This window comes from Egretta garzetta, unplaced genomic scaffold, assembly GCF_000687185.1.
Source record: "Egretta garzetta isolate BGI_Z169 unplaced genomic scaffold, ASM68718v1 scaffold228, whole genome shotgun sequence".
In the NCBI taxonomy this organism is placed as follows: Eukaryota; Metazoa; Chordata; class Aves; order Pelecaniformes; family Ardeidae; genus Egretta; species Egretta garzetta.
The window spans coordinates 4,510,302-4,532,482 of record NW_009260758.1 but is presented as its reverse complement, the minus strand read 5'-3'; the positions used below and the strand labels follow the sequence as shown (position 1 = coordinate 4,532,482).

The 22,181-nt window shown below is 44.1% G+C and overlaps 2 protein-coding genes across 5 annotated transcripts in view; one reads left to right on the top strand and one right to left on the bottom strand.

Moving 5' to 3' along the window:
- Positions 1 to 22,181, bottom strand: part of FRMD4B (FERM domain containing 4B) — a 246,352-nt gene that overhangs the window by 198,868 nt on the left and 25,303 nt on the right. The gene's annotated exons all lie outside the window — the stretch shown is intronic.
- The window catches only part of MITF (melanocyte inducing transcription factor), a 103,984-nt gene continuing 82,978 nt past the window's right edge, over positions 1,176 to 22,181 (top strand). For 3 of the 4 annotated variants that reach the window (XM_035901381.1, XM_009645978.2, XM_035901379.1), the window contains exon 1: positions 1,177 to 1,343. The gene's annotated coding sequence lies outside the window, so the exon portion shown is untranslated. Of the gene's footprint in view, positions 1,344 to 22,181 lie in introns of all 4 variants that reach the window. The other variant, XM_035901380.1, reaches the window with a different exon arrangement.

Sequence of the window (22,181 nt, the reverse complement as noted above, 5' to 3'; positions counted from 1 at the left end):
TATACTAGAGCTGTGGTTATTTTAATTTTTTTTTTAATAATCCCAGCAACTAAACAGTAACAGGACAACTATTGGCTTGCATGTAGTTTTACACTTCATTTCATACTGGGGAAAAGCAGCACAGGAAAAGGAATGTCGTTGCATATTCATAATACAACAGTGCTACTGCTCTATCTGCAACAGTTGTAAAAAAAGCTGGTGCTGCTTTGAGTGTCAGGATTGAGATGTTTAGGTTCAGTGGAACTGAAGGCTGTCATACAGCCTGAAGCAGATCAGCCTGTCCTCCAGCCCATCTCCGCGGTAGAAGTTATGGGTGGTTTCCTGTGGTGGATGTGCCAAGGGTCTGCTTGCTGTGGAAGGGTACTAGCAATTTTGGGGTGCCTTTTCGAAAGGGCTCTGTCTCAGTATCTTGGGCCAGAATTTCAGCTTGCCACTTGCATAAGCCCTAGTCATTGACGTCTGTGGGCTTCGCTGGCGAATACGCGTTTCAAAGAGGGCGTAGGAGTGTCCAAGTGAAAGGCGATGGTGTGGGTATTGCTGCTACGAGTACAAAAGTTGTGAAAATTGATAAGGAAGGCTTGCAATACAACTGTTAGCTAATACTTTAACCACTAATAGTGCCTTTGGATCGAGCTCATTTTTTCTGGTAGCATCTCTGCTGCAAGGGCTGCTGTAATGTTTGTGTTAGCAGCTTTCTGCCAAGCGTGCAAGCCAGGGTCTGGTGGTTTATAGCTTTTTTGCCTTTGGTGGTAAGTGATTATGTAGAAACCCTCTGTAGCTCCCCCCACCCTGACCTGCTGCTCCCAGCTGCTGCGTGGACTGGACTGGCAGGTTGAAGAGCAAAAATGTGTTGCTGTGATATATAATTACTTCTTCCAGCGTGAGCCAACAGAGCTGCTTGCTGTGATGATTGTTACGTATGCTGCTATGTAAAACAGAATGCAAGTTTAATGTAGGGTTCGGGCTAGTATTTTAATGTTGTAATTAACAGCCTCTAACAGTAAACAAGTTTTTTTTTTTTTTTAATCAGTTCCCATGATTATTCCTTTACGATGTAGGCAGACATACATTTGCAGATGTGGAGTTTATGAATTCTGTATTACTTGGAGAAATAAGGATGAAGAACAAACAAATACTTCTTTTTTAGACCATTTTTCTCTTACCCTAGAATACCCCAGGTATGGTGTCAGGCGGCTGGAGATCAGTCCTGCAGTCCATATTTCATAGGGACATTTCAGCTAAGGGAAACAGTCACGTTTGAGATGATGCGGCAGTTCCCATCTCTTGGAAGAACTGGATTCATCCTTAAATGCTCCCCCCAAAACGGTGATCTAGTTTCACAGGTACGTTGGTTGCGCCTCCGTTTGTGCCGCTCTTTTGACACAAAATGGGGATAAACCTGCCTAAACCTGTTGCTTAAAGGCTGGAGTGGCTGGGTGAGCTGCTGGGGGGGGGGTGTCTGGTCTTCTCAGACCATCTTGTGAGACCGCTTGCGAAGAGGCCGCTGAAGTTGCAGGGAGTAGGAAGGAGGTTTGTGTCTGTTCAAACCCACAAAGGTAAGCTTCATTTCTCTGTGCGCAAGGATTACGCGCCTGGTTTGGCCCACTGTTACATTAAAGAATTTGTTTGTGATGAATTCTGCGAGAAAAGGAGTGAAAGTTAGTGTTTTGGGTAGAGGGAAGATGTTGATCAGCTTTGAGATATTTAGGCGCTGGAAGCTTGCCAGGTGTAATGTGTCTGAAGCATCACGCCAGTAACAGATCCTGCATTGTCAAAGCTTGCCTGCAACCCTGGGATGCTGAGACACCGAGTCTTGCCTTCGCTGTAAGTGACAACACAAACTGCTGTATGAAGGGTAGAAACCTAATAGGGCAAGGGCGTTGGGATCTGGAGACCAGGGAACAGTAATGAGGAGAAGTGGGAATGACTGGAATGTCCCAAACGAAGGATGCTTCAGAGAATGGAGACAGGAGCGATGAAGGATTTGTTGCTAATCTCATTCCCAGCCATCCTGTTGTAACATGTAAACCTGGATGTAATTTTTTTTTTTTTTTTTTTTTTCTTCTTCCTGGAGGAGAAGCAGCCAGCTGGAAAACTTGGGATGGAGCTAAGTCAACCGGGAACTGTTCTCGGGGTGAGGAGATGGGAGCAGACTTCGGAAGCTGTCAGATGGCAGGAGATGGGGAATATGGGCAAGGGTGTGTGTGTGTGTGGTCCTGGAGCTTCAAACTGGGAAGTCAGAATAGTACTGTAGAGATGGAAAAGGATCGCTGAGATATCCGAGTGGGAGAGCCTGGCTGAGCATGTTTTGTGCACATTTACTATTTCCTTTCAGGATTTTTTGGGTTTTATCTAAATAAAGAAGGAGAGAGTTTGGATATACTGTGACTGACTTTGGAAATGCTTTTTCTGGATGTGTCCCTGCGTGGTAATGTGCAGCTGTAAAGCCAAACTAGGAATACAGAGGTAGAGGGAACAAACCAAACCTGTTTTATAACAGCCTGAATAGGTAACAGTCGCAACCTGAGAGAATGGAATCAGGAGGATAGTGAGATGGGTACACATGCAGGAGGGGCTGATCTTTACAGAAAAGTAAAGGGGGGAAAAAACTCTTTTGAGCTGTTCATTGGAAGCTGGAAGGAGTTCAGGGAGGCGTAGGGCTCTGGCAGTGGGTCCCCTTGGCGTGCCATTAACTACTGTGTCTGGGTCTCTGCTCAGCCTAGCAAGCTTTATTTTATTTGTACCAAATATTTACAGTTCTACCCAAGCTCCGCTGTGCTAAAGGCACATCCCAGATGTCAGTCTGTCTAGTGGCACGGTTCAGAGGAGTTGCTGGGCTCACTTATTTATTGCTGTTGAAACACAAAGGTTGCTATCTGATAAATAATTATTCCACCCTTGGAGAAGGCACACTGTAAATCTGTTAAGCTGCTCCTTTGTTTGTTGGGCTCGTGCATAATGAGTCTGGAATTTCAGATTAGTAGTATGCTGTGCAACTGCTCATTTCGTGACCTCATCCTTCGGCTCGCCTGCCTGTCCACCTGTCACATCCTGTTGGGCACCTAGGGCTATGTGCATCAGGGGAACTTTGGTTTAGCGTTGCATCATCTCGTTTTTATGTGTTCTGCTGCCTAGTGGAATTAAAAAAAAAAACAAACCAAAAAACAAACCAAAAAAAAAATCCCACAAACAAAACAAAAAAAACCCCAAAACAACAAAGCCATGAGGTAGGTGTCCAGGTTCCTTACAGAACCCATGAGGGAAAGGTGGCTTCAAAGAAGGCTTGTGAACACCAGCATGTGGAGTGGGGGGGTTGCCCGAGTCAGCCAGTGAAGGGTCTAAGAGGCTGGTGTTGGTGTTGAATGCTGTCCCTTGAAGATTTGGTTGTCTGGTCTGGGTGAGCTGTTGCTAAACCTTTCTCGGAGCGATGTGCCAAAGGCAGGTTTGCTCTGACAGAGGTGAGGAAGAGCAGGTAGTACATCATCCCCCTACCCCAGCTTTATCCACTCAGGACACAGAATTTTTGCGTTCTGGTCCTGTTTGTGACTCACAACATGGGATTGAACATGTCCAGCACCCTTTGGAGTGCCCAAAGCAATGAACTGTGGGTGTTTTGAGGTGTCTCTTTTGCAGAAGCTAATCTGTTTTGCCTTGTATAGTATTCATTGAACTGGTAGGGGCAGGAGTGGCTTGGTAAGGCAGGGGAGTGAGCATTCACCTATGGTGGTTCTCACCCTGCTCCAGAAAATAGTTATTTGTACGAAGTGGAGCAGCTCTACCAGGAAGCAAGGAAGATGGGCTCAGAAATTAGATTGTTTTCAGCTCCATCTGTTTCTAAAAGGCAGTTGTCCAAATCTCTGTAGTTGGGGTCACAGCATGAAATACAGGGACCTGCTTGAAATACAAGTGGTGATATTTGGGGCACTGGTAGTTGGATGAAGGGAAACATTTTTAGGGTTATGGGAACCAGAGATTCCTGAATCGTTGCAGCAGGGCAAGGAAGTCAAAGGGTGGTATGGACTCTCTGATGGTACTGGTGGCCAAAGGGCCTCTCCTAGTGGTATTACATTGGTGCGGAAGCTGTCGGGCAAAGGTGGATATTAACAGTGAAGACAAGTACACATCATTTCTTAAGAGCGCTTAATTTTTCAGGAATGTGAAATCATTCGTGGTACGGCAAGAGAAGCTTGGATCTGCGTGGAAGTGAGTTACAAAGGAGTAAAGCGAGTAAGGGAGGAGATGAAATAAGATTGCGTCTCTATCACAGACTTGGTTTTTTTTATTTAGCTTGTTGCACAATTTACAGTTTCAATCTAATTGCAAAACTATTCTGCAAGTGATAATTTGGTTCCCAGCTAATACAGCTTTTGATATTCACTGTACAAAGCTGTGCTGTAGGAGCTGCTTGCCCTGAAGATGCTGTGGGCCAGCAAGGTCTTTCTGTTTTTCCAAACGTGTCGAGTAATGTAGAAAAACGTGAAATGGATCTGCCTGTTAAGAGGATCTCTGAGGTGCTGGGGCTGCCGCTGCAGAGAAAACAGGGCTGTCTGGAAGGGGCCTGGTGCTGCTGCTGGTGTGTGTTTGCAGAGCTGGGGAGGGTCTTTCTTGCAGCCTTTGTGGTATTTCCCAAAGGAATCGGCTACCCTGCCTGCACAGCAGCCTCCTTCTTTCTGGGAGAGATCCCTCTGAGTAGGCAGTAATTACCGTCTTTCCAAAGGAGTCCTCGTTTGTGGAGGAGACTGTTAATTATCTCTCACTTAGCCTTTCTAATGAAGGTGCTTGTAAGAGTTGTGCTGGGTACCAGGATCTCCATAGGACAAAATTTCCCTCCTGTGGGTCTGCAGTGGCCTCTTGCACTGATCCGGGATGTGTGTCTGTTCTTGGGTCTCAGGTGGGATCTCTAGGGACCTGCTCTTTGATGCTCTTGACCACTTGGTCTTTGGCCTTGCAGCACTTGAAGACTATAAATAAACCTGCAGAGGAACAGGTCCACTGATGGCGTGTTCCCAAACGCTGTTCTGCTGTGCCGAGTGTCACGCCGCGTACCAGCTCGATGAAAGGAGGCTGGTGAGAAAAGGTGGCTCTTGCGGTCAGCTGCGATCTGGAGCACCCCTGGTGGTGGTGGCTGCCGTCTCAGCTGATAATCCCACCATTTTCATACCCAGAGCTTCGCCTGGCATTGCAGCTATTTAAGGTAGGCACAGAGACGCAGGCACAGGGAAGATGACAGGTCCTGCTCTCCCGAAGGGTTGCGAGAGCATCGACGTGCTATCGATAGGGCGCAATGTTCAGCAGATTGCGGTGATGCTCTTTTCCATGCCATACTGGCTGGCTGATGTGGAAACCAGTGGTACTGCAGGAAAAAACATATTAATGATCTAGAAGAAAAATGCTTCAGTGGTTTCTTACAGCTCCTCCTTGTTTCAGTGTTGGGTTTGCTTGCTAGCCCGTTTTCTCATCTCGTTTTTTGAGATGTGCTATGAGCTGGAGGATGGTACTGGTTTGTATGGTTACCAGTCTCATCCCCTGCTATCTGGTAATTCCTGCCCCGTTGCTATGAGACGTTTTAGTGAGATGCTGTGTAGAAGGGGTGAATATCCATCTGTAGCTGCACAGATATTTTTCCATGGCTCATCTCTTGCCGATCTTTCTGATCAGCTTTCTAATTCTGCTTGTTGGTGGATTGAGTGATTTTTGGTGGTGTTGTACGCTATGTGATGTGAGTTTCCCATCTGTAATTAACACCTTTGCATTGAGGCTTATTAAATAACAGAGTACAGAAAACTGCAGTATCTGTCCTTGTCTCTTTTCAGTAGGTTTATTTTTTTGTGGCAAGGACTCTCACAGCTCTTGAAATTCCAATTCTGTAATTGCTATTTAATCCAAGACAGTTTTCCCTCTATTTAAGAGCTACAGAATCAGGCTATGCTTTGGAGAAATGCTAAACTTGGCTGCTTTCAGGTTGTTCAGTAGGTGCCGTTCAGCTTCTTGTAGTGCTACAGGGAATGCCCAGCTTTGGGGGCTGTGTGATTGCATGTAGCATGGGGAAAAAAAATAAGTGGTCGAACGAGGAACTGTGTGTACTTTATTTGGTGGCACTTACAGTTGCAGGGCACCCTTGGCAGCAGAAAGATGGGTGCTTCAAAACTGCAAGATTCTATTGATTGTGTTGCATTTCTGCCGGAACAAAAATATAACGGGCTCAGCATTTGCACTTTCCACTTGTGTATTGTTTTCTCTTTATTTTGTGTATGTAGAAAATGCTATGGTCTGCAAACTGCTGGTTTAGTATTTTCTGCGGAATGAAAACCATCTGGATAATTTAACTGAATTTTATTGAAGTTTTTGGTAACAGGCTCTTTTCTGTTTCCTGGCATCTTTCTAGGTGAACATGAGAATCAGAGTTAAAATTCAGGGAGGTAACTATGTCTGTTTATGACTTGGCATTTTAGACACAACTTGGGCTTGTTTGAAATTGTATAAGTACTTGAAATATTAAAACAATATACAGTCTCTCCCAAAAGCATTCTCCCTGAGCAAATGCCTGCCATAGGCTTCTCCCTGTACTTTGAATGTTTGACATAGTGGGAGCTGCAAGCTGAGGAAAGCACCCAGCATTCATGCCGAAGCTTCTTTAGAAGAGATCAGACTTAAACGCCAGCTAAAGCTAAGCATGTCTTTGAAGGCTTCCCTTGATCAAACCTCTGTTCAGCAAAACACTCCCATGTATTCTTTATTTCAGAATCCTAAATAATTCCATGGGGTTTGTACTCGTAGGTTTAAACTTCTTGCAGCCCTCGGGCTGTAACAAACATGGGAGTGCTCTGCCCCGATCCAGCAAACGTTAAGCACGTGAACCGTGCTGCTCAAGACTCTTTGTACTTAAAAGTTTCAGCTCATGGCTTGAGTATGTTGCTGGATTGGGAGAAGAGTGTTCGGCATATGGCAGGCTATTAAATCCGAGGTACTTCCGAGCCTGACACTGTGATTTTAATAATTCCACTTTTGTTGAAATATTACTTAGAAAAGTAAAAAAATCCCACTAGAAAAAGATGAACGCATAATCTTTTCAACATGAGATGCAGAATTAACTGAATTTCAGTACAGTCTGTTTAGCAGAGGAAGAGCATTATCAGGCAGATTTTTCTTTCTCCTCTCTGCCCACCCCCAAAAGACTTATCTGGCCATTTAGTTTCTGATGTCCGTGTGATAGTGAGGCTTACGGGTTTGGGCTTTTTTTGGTGGTGTGCTTTGTTTTGGTGTTGGTTGTTTTTCAAGTGAGGTGAAGGAAAGTGATAAACCTTTGCAATGCTGAGAATCTTAGGTGTTTGAGAAATGAATATTTAGATTTGCAGTGCTTAAATCATGAAGAACAGGTCTTTGAGCACTCGTATGTGTCTGTCTCCCTCCTGTGATAGCGAGCGCTTGCATGGCTCCTCTGAAAAAGGAGCTGTATATGACTGCAGCTTTCTGAATGCAAACTAGGTTGATCCAAAACCAACCACAGTGTTGTTAGTCTTAATGTCGGGTGCCATGTGGACAGGTTCTGAAAACTTGGGATAGGGTTATTTTCAACAGTCCTATGTTTTTCCCAGTGGCTGTGTAGAATCATGGAGTCATGGAGGTGACGCCGCTGGAGATCATCTCATCCAGCTCTGCGGCTCGTCATGTTGAGTAGGTTGCTCAGAGCCACGTCTCATTGGGTTTTGAGTACCTCCAAAGACAGAGACTCCACAGTTTCTCTGGATGATGTCTGATGACCCTCGCAGCAAAAAAGTGTGTCACTTTATTTGGGTTTTTCTGAGTTACATATAACTCATACTGTTTTTTGACTTGCGTATCACGCGATGCACAAGATGAAGTACGCAGGAGGCTGCACACCTCCTCCCCAAGTTGCACTTCTTCAGCTTTGCTTTTCTGAGTAAGACAAGGGGAGTTATTGCTTGTCTAAATCATTGCAATTTGCCCTAAAAGCAAATGGTTTTACAGGCATGATTAAAGACCTGGTGGGCAAAACTTCTGCATCCTTTCTAGTCTTGTCTCAAAGGCCTCTAGGTTTTCTTCCTCATCTTGATTCAGTCTTGTTTGATACAAACTACGTTTTTTTTTCCTCTGTCATTCTCCATTGCGGATGGATGCAAAGCACCCTACAACATAACATTACCTTTAATAAGCACTTCAGCCTCAGTGCAGAGGTTGTGTCCAGAGCTGCAAAACTGTACCTTGGTGTTGTTTGTGCAGAATATTTGACAGATGCTCATTGCTTGTGATGTTATCTGGACTGTTTAACATGTATAGTAATTCCACGAGGCTGTTGACTAAAATATTCCAGTTCTTTGATGCACCAGCAGTAACTTGTCTGCTATGAATTCATACACTAAAGTCAAAATTACTTCTAAAATAGTAAACATGAACTTTGGCCATTTCATGCTCTGGGGTGATTCTAGAATCTGTTCCTCAGTGCGCTGTGCACAAAGCATGTTTGTAACCTGCAACTGTGTCTGTGTTCGTTGGGACTCTGTACGATACCCTTCTGCCAAGCTGTATTAAACAAATAGCGCATAGAATTGAGGATCTAAGCTTCAGTCAGGACTGACCTTGCTGTCATGCAGTTGTCTAAGACTACACTTTGGTTTTCTGCAGATTGCTTTTGGCACCTTCAAGGACCAGCAGACTGGAGATCTTGCAGAGTATATTCTTTAGCATAAAAAAGGATAACTGGAATTACTGGAAAAGTTTACTTTGGAGGTGCCTTCCAGGGTAAAATAATGTGTAGCAGTTAAATACAAATCTTTAACGACACTGTCAATAGCAAGTAAGAGTCCAGTGCTATGCGATGCCATAGCCTTACTTGACTCGTGTGGTATCCAACGTAGGCATGAACATGTGTGGACGGTACAGTCTTCAGTTTGTGTTTTCTGAGGCTGCATTGGTTTCTCTCTGCTCTCAAGCTCTGACATGTTTGGGAAACTGAAGTTGACTGGCAATAGCAAAACCTCAGATATAATAAACCACGTTTGCTGCTCCAGCCTTTGTTCCTTTTGCATTTCCAATAACTACTAAGAAATGAGCAGAAAGTTAAGGGTGCTTTCCCAGAGTAGCACTTTTTGGGGAAGAGACTTTACTGCCATCTAGAAGCCCGAAGCAAACCTGAGAACCAATAGTAGTGTGTCAATGATCCTTCTTACTTTAAGTTCATAGATGAGGATGATGCCTGCATTTATGCAGTCCTTTTGGGCTTTTCTCATGCAAATGGATGACTTTGGATGGTAAACAGTGTACAGCAGTATCTGCCCTCCCAGGATGCTGTAAGGCTTAGCTCTTGGGTGCCTTGTTGACAAACTTACTATGATGTGAATGTTAGATGTTGGCAGATTTTGACTGTAGTTTTTGCCTCTACCTGTACCTGCAGCAAGAGCTCTTTTTACCCTGTCGCTTCTGTTTATCTCCTCTTGTTTATTCTAAGGCTCAGAGGTGTGTACCAGGGAGGTGAGGAGAAGCAGGTTGGGGAAGAGGTCTGGACATCTCCTTCCAAGGCCATCTTGAAACGCCGCTTGAGTATCTTGCTGCAAATGCAAGATTTGGGAGCAGGAGGAGTCCTCTCCTCTGTCATCTGGGTAAAACGTGGGATCTTGCTGTGTGAGCTGCCGCTTGAATAAAGCTGTTGGGGCAGTTTAACTCTGCAATGCTTAACTTCAATTAAGCTGTCAAGTTTAGCATTGCTTTAGGCATTAATAGAGTTTTACTCTCACTTAAAAATCTGGTTTAGTAATTAACCTCCATTTTATTCTGGAGTTCAGAAGGTGCTCATTTAGAGCAGCAAATCTAATGTCATGTGAATTAAAACATGTAAGAGTCAGTAATGAGAAACTGAAACAGGGTAGTGCAGAAATTAGATTACATGCCGTTTACAGGGAGCTGTGCTAGATGCTGAGTTCTTAATGAAAATCATTTTGAAGGCACTGCCTTACCTCTGCATTTGCATGGTTAAGGAATGTTCTGAATTAAATTGGGAATTCGTAATGGAGTTGGGATTTCTGTTGTTGTAGCTTGACTTTTTGTTGCACTTAAGTTTATTGTACAGCTTTTGCTGAAATCTGGACATTGGCTGGCTCTGACAGTACAATGACCAGAAGGTGTGTGGCATTCACGGAATCTGGGAGAAAAATGTATAGAGGTGGAGGGACCTCTGGGTCGACTGGGTGACACGGGCTGATAGTTGAGATCCCCTTCTCTGTCGTAACTGAAGACTGAACCCAGACTCCAGCATGTTCTGCTGAGTTTGTTGTTGGAGCGAGGCACAGAAGGATGGTACGTGGAAGGAGAATTACACCTGCAGGCAGCAGAGTTGCTTCACAAAAATTGGCCTGGCCTTTGTGATTTATGTGGTAGCATTCCTCATACTGCTGCGCCCACATTTTACATCTCACCACAGCCATTACTGTTACAAAGAAGAGGGGTGCTCAGCTTTTCTGGCAAGAGAACTGTTTAACTACTCCGAGCAGTGGAGTATAGCTGTGTGCTGCTGCTCTCCTCTGCAAAAGCAGAGCTGCTCAGCAAGGTTTAGTTTTCCCCAGCAAGTGTCAGGCTTTTTGCACGTATGTGTGGAGTATGTGCCAGCTGGTAAGTCCTATGCTTTTCAGGACTGGGCTGCTGGCATCGCACCAATTCATATGGGCTGACTTGCCTTTGGATATAAGGTACAGGCCTTCAAATAACCCAGAAAACTGCATCAGTTGCTGCTGCCCAGGGGTTTGGGGAGACTGCAGGGTTAAGGGGCAACTTTCCCCTCTTCTACTGAACATGGCACGCACAAAATGTTGTTTACGCATCTTTTTTAGTCTGGGTATCGGGGACTATGTAAGACTGCCAATTCAGAACGTGAACAGAAAGGCGTTTGCAGAGCAACACTGTCTATCATGGTTTTGCCCTCTGACGTGCGTTCTCATGTTGAAGAATTCTTCTGCCAATTCTTTGGTATTGCCTACTCCAGTAGATTTCAGAGGCGAAGATGCAGGAGGCTCGTTGTTTACCCAGCCATCTCCTTATATGTAGCTTAGATATGCGGAAACAGCGTTTTTGTCTTTTCTGTCATTTGAGTGATTTAAGGGGAAAAATAGCCTCTCCCCTGTCCGACTACCTTAACCCCTCTTTCCAAGAAAGTAACGTGGGGTAAAAGTTCACCTTACAAATGCAGCAGAAGGACTATGCACTGTGCGGGGTGCGGTTTTGTGCTACACCTGATCTCTGGCTGCAGGCTGCTGCTGGAAGGTATGGCTGTGCCCGTCTGTGCCTTGAGTCCTATACCCCGTGAAGGACCTGGCTGCTGAACGGCTGCAAGGAGAGTTGGTTTGTCCTCCTGATGCAATGGGAAAGGACCACACATGCTCCAAAAAAACCCCCAGAAGTTTTCTATTTGCTTACAGAACGAACTTGTGCTGTGGCCAAACAGTTACAAGACCCAACCCAGGGGAGGGTTGGGAACCAGGACGGTGGGAAGGCAGGACTCCTCTTTCCATAGCAGCTTGTAGTTATGGTGTGTTAGATGGAGCATAAAATCTTACTGCCGACCTTATAAAACCATGGTAAAAGTGATGTGTGAGTTGTATGGCTGGCGTGTGGTTGGTTTTCTGCACGAGGCTGAATTTTGCTGTCTTAAAAACAGCATTCCAGTAGAAAGCGTGACAAGTACCATGCTTACAGTCAGCGACATCTTTACCAATGAGTCCGGTTTGATGACTTTGTGATTGATTCTTAACATACTGAATCTCTTAAGTGAATGAGCAGTAATGCCAGTGGTCTGGTAACCTGCCAGGATTCTTTTTTTCTTGAGCTTTATGCTTACTCCATAGGAACTATGTCCCAAATATACTGGCTCACTAAGCTAAATATCTAAATATCTATGGCTCAAGCATAGCTTAGTTAATTCTGTGTAATAATTTACTGATGTCAGCTATACTGCAGTAGTTATCTGTGTGCAAAGTCCTGGTTCGTAGCAAATATGACGTAGTGCAGGTTAACGCTAACCTCTTTGACCGTAGGTGAAGCTGAGCTGTCTTAGTACACATTGGCTGCTCAGCTGCTGAATGGTAACTTGTTAAGCCAAGGTATTTTGATCTGCTGCTTGAGTCCTTCTGCCACCATTGAATCACTTGCGTGGACTGCGGCTGTAATGTCCAAGTTGTCCTGGGTTTTCCGTGGGAGACGGGAAGTGTAGATAATGGATGAAACAGGATTCAATTCTTCCAGTGTGTAGGCACTGCTGGTGACTGTGGACTAGTTTGACAGGGTTCACATCTGTGTTAACTTTCAGAAGACAACATGAAGCTATTATGCAGTTACTACCCACTCCAGGATCTGCACATCAATTAGGAGAGGCTGCTTACTCATGCTCTTCAAAAGTTGTGCCAAAATAGCTATTACATTATGTCAGAGCCCATAATTGTTCAGGATGAAAATAATCGGAATATAAACCTTGTTTCTCCTCAGCAGCTTTGTATGTAGACCTAGGACTTTGATACAGGGTACTTTGGAGCTGTACTGGTTCAAGAGGGTTCCTCTGTAGCTGGCACACATCAGGGAAATTATTAGAAAACGTGACGTTATTTTTCCAGCGGTATATCTGGGGAGCTCCAATAACAGAATCCTCTGTAAACAGCTTTTGTTCTGCATATTATGACTTATTCTGCTATAACGCTTAGGATCCCTGCTCAGGACCCAGCATCCTGTGCTGCTGGTAGGTGCTATGTGAGCATGAAGGAAGGTGGTGGGATGCTTCGCAGCAGATCTGCTATCTGAGAATAAGACGGGAGAAGCAGATGGCTACAGGGGGAAACAATGAGGCAGAGCTGTCAGCGTGATGGGAAGGAGTCCTAGCGCACCCACTGCCTTGCTGTTGTCAAACCCCTGGTCGGCGTCCTGCCCAGGCAAGAGCTCTTGAGACAGACTTGATGGAGGATGGCAGGGTAGGTACGCTTGGAGGTACCTCTGAGGGCCTTCCTTTGTAAATGGGAGGAAGGAAGCGCCGAGCAGATGTTGTTGGAGGAATGCATCATCGTTGGTGACCAGCTTGCCGCTTTTCTTCTCAAGCATCAGGAACCTGTGGTTCTGCATCCCAGCCCTGTCTCCTTGGGTAGTTGGTGGCAGTGTACTATGGTGCAGAGTTTTGTGACAGTGGAGCCTCGGGCAGGTGTAGGGTCTCAGGTCAGATGTGACATGCCAAGGAAGATACGTCTGTGGAGAAGTGACAAAACTTGTTGTAACCAAACAAGAAAAATTCTGGCTTTACTGATACGTCTGGTCTTAGACAGGAATGTGGAGGTCTGTCTGTCCTCATGTAAGAGCTGCCTGGTAGTGCTATACAGGAGCACCTTTTTCCAACAAAGAGAAAAGGCTCGAGTGTAGTCGCATGGATGATTTGTACTGTGCCAAACACAACTTGAATGAGGATTCTGTAGAGAGAAAAGTACTGTCACAAAGATGGGAAGGCTAAGGTCTGTTCTGTAATTCTTTATCCTAATTCATGATTTTCTATCTGTTTTGCCAAATACCTTGTAAGGCAGGGAAAACGATAACTCGGAAAAGATGGTGTACAATAAAAATAGAAGTGCTTGCTCCAATTCCTCCATATGTTAATGGCTGGATTTTCAGGCAAGAGATTCCAGTAAGGTGTGCCAACAGTCTGAATACCTGCTTGTGCTGTGGCCCTCTTTCCGTGAAAAAGCTGTTTGGGTTAGAGACAAGGGTGAAGTCATTGGGAGTGTTTGGTATCTCTGTGAATTGCATCCAAATCTGCATTGATTTTATTGGAAGAAGTGAAGTATTGTAATTCCTGAGGTGCTAGCAAGGTTCTTGCTTTAGGAATCCCGTCTCATTTCCATTTATTTCTTCCCTATTGGAAAATGCATGGCGAGCGAATAGATTTGTCCCATTGGAGGCCATCTGGAAGTAGCTATAGCAGGCTAAATTATACATTGCATCTGATAAAAACTTTTCAAAGACCCTTTCTCTGGGGAAAGGGAGGATGGAGGCCTGGAAAAAGCTTTAATAGGAAAAACAGACAAAGAGATTAGGGTTCAAAAAATACAACATTATGGTCATGTTTTCATTTAGAGAAAAACACACAGAGAAGTTTGATTATGATTGAATGCAAATGCTGAAGCATTAAAGCGGTACCTAGCCAACGGCTGTTCTCTTGGTTTATTCTGTCCCCTACCAGGGGGGTGGATAATCTATAGAACTTCAAGGTACAGATCACCTTTCCATCATTTGACTAGATAGCTACCTATGTTAAAATACAAGTACATACATGCAATGCAATACTACAGGTTTGCACCTGGAATTTGGGTACCAATAGGCTGCGCTGTGGCAGGCTGGGTGTCTGGTTCCTTCTTTCTCTAATTATTTCCAAACCAGGAACAACTCATCAAAGCCTGGACTAATGAATCATTACAAATGCTTGATGTGTTGGCAGCTACATGCCACCCAGCTTCACACTCTGTTCTGCTGCCATAATTTTAAGAAACTATTGGAACAGTTCCCTCCCCCCCCCCCCAAAAAAAAAAAAAAAAAAAAGCAGTAGTATATCCAAAGATCTGGGAACTAATGTATACAACCCTCCCCCGGTTTATTTGTACCAAGCTGTTTGGGTAGGCCTTGATATTAGTTCTAGCTGCAGAGCAGGTTTTAGTCAAGAAATCTAAAGCTTGGATATCATTTGCTCTGAATAGATAAATGAGCCAGTTAATCCAGAATTGATGGGGGGGAAAAAAAAAAGCTCATCTGAGTTGGGAGAACTCAGTCAAAGAAATCAAGACATCCGAGTCCATAAGCAAAGCTATATGGTGCTTTGCTTTAAATGGGGTGTTAGTCATTATCCTGTCAGTCATGTTTATTAGTTTGATTTAGTGTGGATGTAAAGGGGTCTCATGCCAAGCTGTGTTCATCTCTGCATGTACAGGAGCCTTGTTTATTTTCCTAATGTACTAGTTCAGTTAGATCAATCGAAATCTGTACTTCTCTCAATGATTCGTCATGTTTTATTCGACTCGCAAAGCCTGCGTCATGAGGTACTTTGCTGTTACGTGTTAACACAGCTTAGTCCAGTGCTTCTAACAGGCTGCCTGGCTTTGGGGGACCAGAGGTCTCGTGACCTCCCCTGGGTTTGGGGATCAGTAGGCAGTGCTGGTACTTCCAGCAGAGCAGAAATGGGGAATTCTGAAGATGGGTGGGCCTCTTCTGACCAGGTACTTGTTTTTTTTTTTTTTTTTTTTTTTTTTTTCCCCCCACCCCACATCCCTGCAACACCTTGACCTGTTGCTTTCTGAAGCAGACCGCAAGTCACGTTGCAGGTGAGCCTGGCCAGAGGAAGAGCTTCCACTTTATGGAGGGGTGAAGTCAGGGACAGTGTTTTAGCTGGAAGTCGTGAATCAGACCTTTGCTTCGAATCCAGAACAGTCCCCTTCTCCAAGAACTTAAAATCATTTCCAGTATTTGAAAAGTTGCCTGCTTCCCTGTGCTAGCCCTTCTGCCTCTTCTTTTTCTCCATTTCTGCACTGTCAGGAAGAAAAAAATAAGTCTGTAATCCAAGTAATATTCTAAATATAGAAGTGCTAGTTTACAAATGAGAAGTCTTTCTGATGGCTTCAGAATGGGTTTTGTAATAAAAGGAAATGTATTTGACACTGCCAGAATTTACAGTCCCACCAGAGGCTTGTGAAATAACTGCTATACCAAACATCCTGGGCTGTAATGGAGCTTGTTGACACGTATGGGTTACTGAAGGGTATTTCTGGCTGTTGCCATGAGGATGGGTTAGCAGGAAAAAATACTTTCTTTGCGACTGCTGTAGGGCCCTGTGTGTTCCATCATCTTTTAAAAAGAACTTTTTTAAAAGGTGGTTAAAAGAGGGGGGCCATCTTTCAAAATGAGCACCAGAATATGGCCCCTGGGAGCCAGGAGGAAGGGGTTATGAGTAAGTCTGGTGTGAGTGGTAGAGACTAATACTGCTTTTGGCTGTTTTACCGGTTAGAAAACTGTTTTGCTGGAGTCACTGCAACTTGCAGGCTTTTATTTATTTATTTTTTAACTTTATTTTCTCCAAAATCCTTTCAGGCTTTGGCTTCTCTACAGCTGCTCTACAAGTATAGGTTCCAGTTATTCCCAGGTGGGATGATGACTTTTTTTTTTTTCATGGGGTCACTTACAAAGTAAGCATTGCAGGAAGGCGTCGCAGTAGTCTTCAGGTGATGCCGAATGCAGAGGCTACTCTGAGCCATTTGATGACTTCCGCTACGGATTTAGAGGTGAATGATCCTATTCCACGTGACAGCACTTTGTTTGCAGCAGTTACTTATTGGTGCATCCAAGGGTCCAGTTCTGTTTGGTACATAGAGGCATAACCATAAAGAACTTACATTTGAAAAAGTGTACTTTGCCATGATTTCTGCTTGGTCTAACTTAAGAGGCATTGAAGATGATGTATCAGGGAGAGAGAAAGCTTCTGCCCAGAGCTTCTTGTAGCGTCCAAAAATAAAATGCTATGGGAGGCCTTAAAAAAAAAAAAAAAAAAAGGCTGATGCTAGAAAGAAGAAAAACCTGTTTATAATTAACGTTTCCCCTTACAAAAGTTAGTTTTCAGATTGAAATAAGACAGTTAAAAGAAATATTGAAGTTTGATCAGGAAAATTGTCTGTTAAAATGGAAAACTGAAGCTCTGGTGCTTCATCCTGTCTTCAGACCAAGTCTCTTGTCTCATTCACGGCCACAAACATGAGGCTTGCACCATGTCATTTTCCATCTGCAGGTCTCTTCAGGGTTCTACTGCTTGTCTGCGAGTCTTACGCTGCCTGCATGAGGGGATCAGAAAATGAAATTCTGTCGTACACTGAACGTTAAGGATTTGCTTAAAGGTTTCTCTAAAGATCAGATCCCCATGCTGAGTGACAGTGGTTTAGCCAGCAACCCCCAGTTTTAAAGCCATGATTTTCAGCCACGTTTAGGCCTGTGACTCTGTGTAACCTGTGTCTGTGGGGGATCAGGCTTTGCTCTGCCTTTTGCTGTGCTTTTAACTTGCAGGTTTCTGATGCCCACGCACCACCACTGGCTGTTGTTTATGAGCCCCGAGCTGGGTACCACCGCTCCAGGCTCTGCTCCTTCTCAGTACACAATGAACGTACCTCCACGAGCTCTTGGAGATGTTTCAGGTTACATAAACCAGAATCTAAAATAGTATCTTTTTCACAACATTTGGAGCACGTGTTCATGAATATAAATTTTCAGTACAGTGCCAGCAGAGTTAGTTTAACAGATGCAGAACTCTGTTACTAAGAATAGTTTCTGCAGTTATCTCCCCACACAAATTTTCTCCTTGGGCATTTGCAATGTGCTTATCAACACTGCAGAAGATCATATGCATGTTCAGGTTTTTTGCAGAGAATAGTCTGCAAGCTTTCTGCTTTCAGAAGCTATGAAAAGCATGTTCTTCTGAAGCCACACGGAGATTCGGTTGGGTGAATCAGAACTCTGCATGGAAGGATTTGGATACAAATAGAATAAAGAAATTTAGCAGTATCTTTTTTTTTTATTCTTTTTTTTTTTCATTCTTGCATTCCCTTGGTAAACAGCAACACTTGCTGGCAAGAACGGGAATAACAGATCAATCTGCGTATTTTCAGTTGTTGGATTCATGTTTGTTAGTCATCCAGCTCTTTTTCCAGCTGTTACCCAGCGGAGAATTTACCTGGCAGGGAGGAAGATAGAATATCTTGGCATAAGATGCATACTCCTTCCTAATGACATTAAGGCCATAAGAGCACCTGAAGTCAAATCAAGACTTTATTTGTTTGAATGAAAACTGAATTATCAGAGTTTTCCCACTAAAAGAAACAAAGTGCTCTCATGAACTGGGCAAACAGAATTTGGTCTCCAGTTAGTGCACAAAATTGTACTTAAACAAGAAAGAAAGAGTTAATTGAAGGTTGGCTGTTCTTCATTTGCTAAGCAGCAGAACTTTTATAGGGTGTGAAACTGTGGTTATTAGCCATAGTTAATGGGGATTGTCTTATTCATTACCATACACTGTTGAGAGTAACTGTTGGTTACCCTCTGTTCAAGCAGTGCTTCTGTTGCCAGTGATGTCAGGAGATTTGCTTAATTTAAAAAAAAAAACAAAAAAACCAAAGACCTGGGCTTGGCATATTAGTAGTCACTGAAGGTGAACATAAAAGAAATACAATAGGAACAACATACTGAAAAGAAACACAGTTTTTAAGGTAGTTGAGTGCTTAATTCCTTTTGTTATCAAACAGACGTTAAATGCCACCACACAATAAAAATATGGGCTGGAGAAAAGAAAGAATGAAAACTAGCAAAAAGGCTTTGGGTCTGCTAAAGTAAAGTCAGAAAGGGGGAAAAATGAGGGGAAGAAGAAGAAAAAAAGTGATTTCTGCAGAGCAGGTTAGGGGAGCTAACTGGATTTGCCCTGATACCTTTTCTGAGTCCCATTACCTCTGGCAGGTGGCAATGGAACATGGAGGTTCTGCATCAGGTGTGAACACTGCAGAATTACTTGATTTCTGTCTGCTTTGATGTCTAGTAACTTATCCATGGATATAATTTTAAATAAATGATGGTGTTGTGGTTTTGTGTAAATAAATGATAGTGTTGTGGTTTTGTGTCTTTCTATTTTTGTGCATGTTTTAGGTTATGTTGTTAGACTGCACTGTTTCTTGTGCATGGGACAACATAGTCCTGAATCTTCGGATGACTTAAAAAAAAAGGCGACAATTTCTGTAAAAATATATGGAATAATGTGTATTGCTTTGCTCAGGAGAAAGAACCCTTTGCACGTGGCATAATTTCCTGTAAAGATCACTGCTGTTGCATGGATGCTATGGGTTTGCCAGAGTTGGATGTGCTTGGATAACTGAGGCAAGAGAGCATCTGCTAGAGCGATGCAGCTCTCCATACTTTGGGCATAGCAGGGAATAAGCTTCCCTGCTAACTGACTCTTGTCATTTCTTTTAATGTACTTGATAATAGCTGTTGTGAAGGATGGTGGCGTGGATGATGTGGTCTGTAGTGGCAGTTCTCCTCTTCATAATCCGGGGTTGGGTTTGTTACCATCCCAGTGTGGTGGGTCCAGCCTCCCTGGGTATCATCCCCTCTCATCCCAGTCATTTAAGAGAGATGTGAGTTTTTCAGCAGTTTAAAACTTTTTCCAAAAGTGGCATTTCTCTTACTCAGCTTTTACAGGCAGCAACAACATTTGTGGTGCAAACAGCATTTCTTTAAAAAAAAAAAAAAAAAAAAAAAAAAATCTGTGCTGGAGTATTTACAGGATTCCCTAAACTTGAAGCTACGACTCCCAAGTCGGGCTCTAAGTGCTACAGCCTCTTTCCTCACCTAAGGACTGCCAATGTGCAGATCCACCCACCTCTCTAGCCTGGATTTGTCTCCTAAAGTCATTTTCCAAACTGGTGTTGGGAGAAGAAAATGTAGCCGGGCCAAGGAGCCTGGAGCCCGCTGTCGTGTCCTTTGCTTGTCTGTACCTGGGAGCAAAACCGATCCCTGAAGTTCTGTAGGACTTCCCCCTTGAAACAGGGAGTAGGAATATGGGGAGGCAAAGGAAAGCTTGGGATTTTCCATATTCTTGTGCTTAATTTAAAACAGTGATTCAGACAGCCAAGGGAGACGGTTTATCTCTTCAGCTATGGTATAGGCGTTGCCTCTTCCTGTGCCAAATACCTCTGAGGATGGGAAGAGACAACATGGTCCTTCTGGAAACCTGAGAAGAATTTTGGTAGTTGAAATAAAATTCTTGTAGGTTTTGAGTCTGCTGAGCCTGTGCTGGCACTTATACCTAGTAGAAGGTAGGGATCATAATCAGGAAAAAAGGCCTTTAATCGATGAGTAGGTTACTGTTTAAGGATGGCTTTTCTTTTATTTCTGGGTAATTTGATGCTTTCTGTTTCCTGGAGAAGGCTACTGTGTGTGGTTTGGTCCTTCCAGCAGCTGCGGTAGCCCATAACGATAGAGGGCTGTGTGCTGTAGGTCTGAGATAAGTGTTGGAAATCTGCATGTTTATTTCTGAAACACGATACAAATGTAATGACTTTTGAAGATCAGCTATAGATTAACAAATACATGGTGAGTCATACCTTCCCCTTGCTGCTTTTTTTTTTCTTTAGCATGTCATAAATGTTTAGGAAATCTCATTCATCCCTGATAGGCGTGAAATCCATCTTTGATGCATAGGGTTGTGACTCAGGGAGTGGAAACAAAAAGGCCACTTGGTGTAATGTCTGCTGCTACGCTCTTGCCAAATGCCTTGAGCAGAGGGGGAAATATCTTCTGCTGTAGTTTGTTTGAAAGATGCTTTGAAGATTATGGATCCCTTCCATATAGGGTACTCCAATTAAATGTGATTAGGAGTGGTGTGGGTAATAGCTTTGCTATGAGGATGAAAAGAAGATGAGAAAGATGAATAGCACAGGATATGAAGGTATTGGCTGGATACGCGAGGGAAGGCAATGGGGCATTGCGAGTCTTGTTCCAAGGGGGACGAGGTGGCAGGGAAGCGTGAGACGGTCCTGCCCGAGGGGAGCTTTGTCCAGAGGGTTTCTAGGGCAGGCTTCGGCAACTGGCTGGGAGCTGATACCAAGGTGAGTTTCTGCTTAATCTCCTTGTTCTGCCTTGTTCTGTCTGCAGTCCCTCTGCTGTGTATGTGCCTCTGGCCCTTCGTGCAGAGTAAGTGGGACTGCATCTCCAGAAGACCCTTCAGTCTTTTATGTAGCACAAACTCGGAGCCCTCAGGCTCTGTCTCTTGCCAGTTCTTTCTTGCTTGAAATTAAGTATGTGATATATTTTCTTAGCTGTGAGAACTTGCCTTATCCTTTCACATCCGTCTTCCATCCCCCAGAACTCAGCAGTTCCACCAGGCTCCCCGTTCCTTGCTTCCCATACTTGCCCTTCCATCCTGGAGGGCTTTCTGTCTGTTGGTAAAGTTAACTGGTTGCCTTAATTTCATCCACGTCCTTCACCTTCTCCCCTTCCCATCTTGGAAGTCACTGTTCTGGATTCGTTTTGTGTGACAGCACATCTGCTTCTCCTTCCAGAAGCTTTTGCTATGTGCTTGTCCAACGGAGAGCTGTTTCACTGTCATCATCCTTGAGAGCCTTTTAAAATTGTCTTATTAGTGAACTGTGCTACAAGTTGAGAGACTGGCAGGGGGTTGGTGTCACCTTTTTAGGGCTGTCTTAGTGGCACACAGGTACCTCAGCAGTGTTCCCCGTGGAAGCCACTGACTCTGGTGCTTGCTATTGCCAGGACAGATCATCGCCAGCCTCTTGCGCCCTGGCGGGGCTGATGGAGCAGCTTTCAGGGTGCTCTTCCGTGCTGTGAGTGTTTGAGCAGTGTTGATGTTCCTGTAATTTGCACTGGGTGGACAAACAGGCTGCTTACCCCTCCTGTGCTTGCCCAGGAAATGTTCTGTCAACTCCACCCTTTTTTCCTGATGGGTAGCACTTCCCTTGGATCTAGTGTCGAGCTAAGGTGGAGAGAGGAACAGAGAACTGGGTGAGTCATCTCGCAAAGCTTTTACAGCAGGTGTCTCACTGAATCCGCTTACCTTGCTTTATCTTCTCTTGTGGTCTTTTTCTGCCCCATCTCTTCAGTTTCTTTGGGTTGTTCTCTGGCAAGATGCTCTTACTAGAACCAGTCTTGTTGGCTCATTTTTTCCATCTGTCTCTGCCTTCCATTCTTTCCCTGGAGAACTTCAGCTTGCCAGCACAGGGGATAAATTGGCAGGTAAAGATGGTCTTCAGATGCTTTCTGCTGCAACGCTTCCTACGGCGGCATTACATAAAATCAACTTCGCTCATCGAAGATGAAGGGGAAGGTTCAGCACAGCAGTGCCTGGGGAGGAAGGAGAGGGAAGACCACCAGCTACAACGCTTTTTCAAGTAGAAGCTTCTGTCTTTTGGCCTTGTCGCATCAGAATGAGTTAACCATTAACTTTAGTATGGAAAAAGTATTCCTCCTTCCTTCAAAGAGAAGAGATCCATGGTAGGGATTTGTTGGGGTGTTTTTATTATCATTATTTAAAAAAAATAAAAAATAAACCCCTTTAGCTGACATCTACTGTAGGGACTGCTGGTATCTCCTGGCACACTTTTGTCTCC